Below are 6,209 nucleotides of genomic sequence, written 5' to 3' on the forward strand. Positions count from 1 at the left end.
CCTTATGACTTTCAGATATAAGCAGAGACAGATTTTGAAGTTTAGGGCACAATATGGTCAGGACTAACCTAGTTACTGTCAGTCTCTATGAAAGAGACAAGAATCATGAGGCTCAAAAGAGAAAGGAAGCAAAGAAGCATCTCCTTTGGAGATTATATCTATCTTTCGGTTTAAATCTGTGGTAGTTGGAGCTTTTTTCTCTATGCATCCTCCAAATTTTTCCAGAAAGATGTAATCTCCACCTCAAAATGTAGAAATAAACCTTGAGTGACATATATCCATTTTTCTTCCGGGATGGTACCTGGGGTGAAACACTGGCTTCTCAGCTCACTGATGTGTCTGTGTCTGACTCTCCAGTACTATCATTAAGGAATCCAGCTACAATACACTTCCCATGGTCAGCAATATCAAAACAAGAGTGGCTCAGAGGTCCCATTTAATGTGAGCAAATGTGCTGCAGGTTTCCAGCTGATAGCAGTGTCTGGCTTAAGGAGAAGCAATGCTGTGGCAGCAGAATGGAGAACCTGAGCAGGAACACAGAGAAGCAACCTGGGTTCCTGAATAAGTCACTACATCCATGACATAAAATGGCTTAGGACTTGTTTTTGTCTTTTTCTCAGGTACTTCCCTTCTGAGATATGATGTATTTTTTCTTCCCCTTCCCTTCCCTTCCCTTCCCTTCCCTTCCCTTCCCTTCCCTTCCCTTCCCTTCCCTTCCCTTCCCTTCCCTTCCCTTCCCTTCCCTTCCCTTCCCTTCCCTTCCCTTCCCTTCCCTTCCCTTCCCTTCCCTTCCCTTCCCTTCCCTTCCCTTCCCTTCCCTTCCCTTCCCCTCTTCTGTCATGTCACTGAAGCTGTGGTACTGATTTCAGCCTTGAGTCACAACAAACGCATTCTTCAACTTCTGTCATTCTGATGTCTGACTTTTTAGGGAGATTCGATATGAGAAAAATTTTAATCAGAAGTTTTCTACGGATTTACTTAGGAGAAATTAATGCTCAGCAGAAATAGCAGAGATTCATACTTTCCTATCGATCACGTGAGGGTTTGTTTCAAAACATTCTTCTTCCACACTGCAACATTCAGTGCACTTGATTTTCAGCCAAAAATGCTTTCTGATAATATGAAATCCAGCTTGTAATGTACCTCATTTGGTGACATCAACATCACTGTAGATGACACGTTTCCACTGAATTCTCAGAAATGGATGATCAAGCTAAAGTATCAGAGCAGAAACCACCTGGTGAGCCTGGGACCTAGAGACATACAATGTGGTCTCATGTGAATTCTGCTTAATAAAACTGATGACTTTGTGAACTGGAGGCTTGCACTTTACAATGATGGGGAGAGGCAGCTAAAAGTGAAGTGAAGCAAAGCGTGGTCTGACCCTGAAGGGCGCTATTAAGTCTTTTGGTTTGCTTCCGTGAACATCAGAATGACAGGATGAAATATTTTAATTAACCCAGCTTTTGGCTTTGCAAGCTTGGTCCAAACTTTTTCTCTTGTAAATGAAAGCTTTGCAATCCATCTATACTCATCCAACAGATGTCTCTCCCCTGGCCTTTCCCAGTCCTCATATTTGTAGCTAAGGTAGAAAAATCTACCTTGGCAGACAATTTACACTGCTAGAAATTATCTACCCTTCAAACCAAGCAGGTGGAGCACAGGCTACTAATACTGTGTATTTATTGATCCTATCATTCACAAGCCAGGAGTAATTGTTCTTTCAGTGCATGTTTATAGATCTATACTAACTCCTAATTTCCTCATGGCATGTCAGGATTGAGCAAAATCTTTCAGAAATCTGTGTGGTTTCTGGAGCACACAGAAATGCACAGAAATTTTTGTGGCTGGTCTGGGAGAAGCTGACTTGCAAGGGCTACCAGGGAGTTTCACAGGCAACCAGAACTGCAGAAGAGCTCTGGACATGCCTCACAGCACCACCAAATTACTGAATGCAGCAAAGCTCTTTTCAAGCAACCTTGTGCTGTGTTCATCAGGGGTCCATGATCCTAACCTCTTCTCCCTTAGTTATGTTTCAAGTAAGATCACAGTTTCTTGTCAGGTTTAAAAGAGTTGTTTTTTTTTCAGTTTATGGGGTTTTTGTTTGTTTATTTACTTCTTGTATTATTTTTTTCCCCCACAAATCTCTGGAGAACTTATCTACTTCCAAGAATGACTTTTTTCTCCTCCTGTTCAACTTCCAGAGATGACAAGTCACACTTTCCCAACATTACTTATTATGAGTGGTATGATCAGCCAGTGATCTGTTCCAATCCATGAGCAGCACTGCAGCATGCAGAGCCCCAGCCACTCTTGTAAGTGCAATGCAAAGTGCTGTTCTCTGTGCTTTTATCTCTATAGCACCCTCCCTTCCTTCTCTTTCCTCTCAACCTGTCTCTATGAGCTCCCTGTGCTTGTTACTTGCAGAAGTGCCGAGCAAGTAGCATCAAAGCCTGGCTTGCTCTGGCTTCATCTGTAGATCTTTCAAAGCTCTGGACAAAGACAGGCTGCTAGTGCCATTGCTGAGTGATAAGTTTATATTCCTCAAATAGAAAATTTATTTGGAAGACAGCCAAACTAAGCAGGTCAAGACAGGGCTAGGGAATGAGCTAATAGTTAAGCAAAGGCTTCAGAATATATTAATTTAAATTGACTGCCTTCTCCCTGAATGCCGGTTTGCATGTTCGTGCACTGACAACCAGAAGAGTCCTGTGTTGTTTTGACATTAAGAAAACAAGGCTTCCTATCCTAGTTCTCCTTTTTTAGCAAAATACCTGATTCTCTGAGGGTAGTATAACACTGCCCCTTCCCTCAAAATGCCCAAAGCCAGAGTAACAGATCCCCTTGTGAACCAGCAAAAAACACATCCCTTGGCATGTTTGTTCTGACTGACTGAATCAGCCTTTCTCAACAGGGAGCACTGGGCATAGTACCTGACATGTTGATGTGACATGAGGCAATTAGACAACGTTAGGACAACAGCCAAAAGCACTGCCTGAAACTGTGTGAGCACTGGGGATACACATTGTTTAATCTGAAATCATGAAGCAGAAACACCTTGAACATTTGATATCTTCATAGGCATCTCCTCCTTGCCAGAAATACTTATATACCATGATCTAACTTCAAGTCTCAACAGAGCTCCTGGGAGAGGCTTTGCTACAGCTTGGAAGGTAGGGTCGAGAATAAAGAATTAACTTGCCAATTGCTCATAATTGTTTTTGAAATATGAAGCATTAATTGTTGAACTCATAGCTACTGTGGCTGTCTGGGAACACTGACAAGTAGAAATGGAGGTGACAGGTGACACTTTGGTTCAGTTGCAGCAGGTGCGCTTTCTGCCATTGCTTCTAACATCAGATTTTGTCAGGAGGAAAACCAAAGAGCCAGCAAGGTACAAAATAAAAGTCAAGTGGCAGAAGGAGAGTTGTGTTTGGAGGCAGGTAACTAAAGCAATTGCCCAGGACCAGGTTTGCTCAGGGACTGATTAACCTCAACAAATTCTAGCAATTGAGTGCAGGGGGAGAGAAGTCTTTGTGCTTCAGTCTATGACTGAGGCTTCATAAGTATATCATAGTTGTAAGTGAAAGGGTCAAAGCACTGACTGAAAATTATGCTGGAGAGCTGCAGGGAGATTTAGAAGGGTTTCCGCCATCACTGTTTGCATGAGATCCTGTACTTGCCCAAATAGAAAGACCTGTGGACCCCAGTCCCAACAAGCTTCCCTTGGATAAGAAGAATTTCCCTCAAGAAATGCAGCCTTGAAGTGATGCATTAGTACCAAAATACTTGTTAAAAACTGGAGTATAAGGGAAAGATTTTCGTTGTTACAAGTTTTTATAATTTTTTACTGTGTAAACTTCTGACAAATATTGAGGAAAAATAGAAAGACTGTATGATCTCATGCCTCTGTCTTTTACCTTAAAGCTACCTTATCTGATTTCCTAATGCAGTTAGAATGGGCGTGGTGTACTGATTGAATGCTTATAAGGACAGACAGGTGGAAAAAAAGTTGGAAATGCAGAAAGATGTAGTAATTCTTGTATACTTGGAATCACAGAATCATATAATCATAAAGTCAGTATGTTTCAAAAAGATCATAAAATAAGGTCATCTAGTCCGATCACCAATGTATCCCCACCATGCCCAGTAACCATGTCCCTCATTGTCACACCCACATACTTCTTGAACACCTCCAGGGATGGTGACTCCACCACCTGCCTGGGCAGCCTGTTGTCATCACCAAAGTGCTCAGTTATCCCCCAGATTCAATCACAGGGTCATAATATGTCAAAACAGCTCCTAATGTGATGAGGATATGAGGTTCATGGTCAGGAGACAAACTGGTAAGAGTGTGCATGCCAAATAAATAGCTACACTTTGAATCTACTTAGTAAGCACATAAGGCAGTGGGGCAGCATATGTATTTACACAAATGATGCAGGGCTGGGAAACTTGGGATCCTAGCATCTGTCCAGCTAGCTTATAATGGTATTTGCCTGGCCAGCCATCTGCCAAATGTTGCGTTGTCTTGCTGCTCACTGCATCATCCAAACAAAGCAAACGTGAGTGGCACTTCTGGTGCTGTGTTTGTAATGGCAAAACTTATGCAGACACCAGAGGACAGGGCTAAATTTGGCCCAGAAAACTGAAATGCAGAAGGAATGCTGATATACAGCAGTGCTTGCTGTCTGGAGGAGGAGACAGCATAGGGATGAAACCATTTTGCTCACAAACATCAGCAAATATTTGTCAACATGGATGTGGCTTAAACTGAAGGAAAATCAGACATCCTGATTCAACCCAAACTCCAGTAAGCCCAAGATATTTACTCCACAAGTAATCAAGAGCAGAAGAGTAAGGTGTGCAGATGGTGTATCACTCCAGAGGAGTCCACCAGCCCTGAAAGCCATGAGTGAGGTGTTATCCTGAGCAAGAAGTGGTCTAACTAACTCAAGGATTTTCACTAATAAAGTTTTCCATCTCCTTTGGGGAGCAAAATAGTCTTTAAATATTTAGGAATTAGTTATGACTTCCCTAAATTTACTTTTCCAGGATTCATATGCTTAAGCTGTTCAGAGCCCAGAGACAGAACTAACTAAAATACCATGGTGTATCTTGCAGTCTCTGGGAGTATTTCAGTATTTGTTAGAAGCATTTCCACATTTGAAAGACTTGAGCTTAATGGATTAGAATATTCTAAAGTACTGCACATTTGGATTTATTTAAAACTTGTACAAATGCGTGACTGCAGGAGAGAACTGAGATATATAGAGATACTGCTTATATCTGTCTCCTAAATAAAGTCTTATATATAAAATCATAGAATGATTAAGATTGGAAAAGACCTTCCAGATCATGTAGTCCAACCATCAACCTATTCCTACTGTACCCTCTAACTGTGTCCCTCAGTGCCACATTTATGCAGTTCCTGAACACCTCCTGCGACGATAACTCCACCACCTCCCTAGGCAACCTGTGCCCCTGCCTCACCACTCTTTTTGAGAAGAAATATTTTCCTAATATCCAAATTGAACCTCCACTGGGGCAACTTAAGGCCAGTACTTCTTGTCCAATTGTATCTATTACTTAGGAGCTAAGAGGCCAACCCCCAGCTCACCGCAACCTCCTTTGAGGTAGTTGTAGAGAGCAATAACGTCTCCTCTGAGCCTCCTCTTCTCCATACTAAACAATCTCAGTTCCCTCAGCTGCTCCCCATGAGATTTGTGCTCCATACACATCACTGCTTCATTGCCCTTCTCTGGACATGCTCCAGGGCCTTAATACCTTTCTTTTAGTGAGAGACCCAGAACTGAACACAGTATTTGAGGTGCTGAGTACAGAGGGATGATCACCTCCCTTGACCTGCTGAATGCACTGTTTCTGATACAAGCCATTTAATTGTTCTTGCTTTAACAACAATAGAATATCTACAGCTGGAGGACCGTGAGGTTATTATATATCCATTCAATCCCACCTCAAAACCCTTCACTTTGTAGACAGTGCTGCAAAACATAGCTGAAAGTCTACAAGCCCACTGTTTCTGTGGCTTTCTTTACTCTCTGGAGAGCACAATAGGTGAAACTCTAACAAAAAGAAGTGTGAGTGGTTTGAGAGAGCAGAAAGAGGGAATTAAATAGAGCACAGCATTTATGGTTACAGAGTAGAGAATCAGTCACTTTATTTTATAGTGTAAACAGGAATTTGTT

The sequence above is a fragment of the Coturnix japonica genome, chromosome 1 (genome assembly GCF_054131305.1).
Source record: "Coturnix japonica strain WE chromosome 1, WE-NBRP24, whole genome shotgun sequence".
Lineage (NCBI taxonomy): Eukaryota > Metazoa > Chordata > Aves > Galliformes > Phasianidae > Coturnix > Coturnix japonica.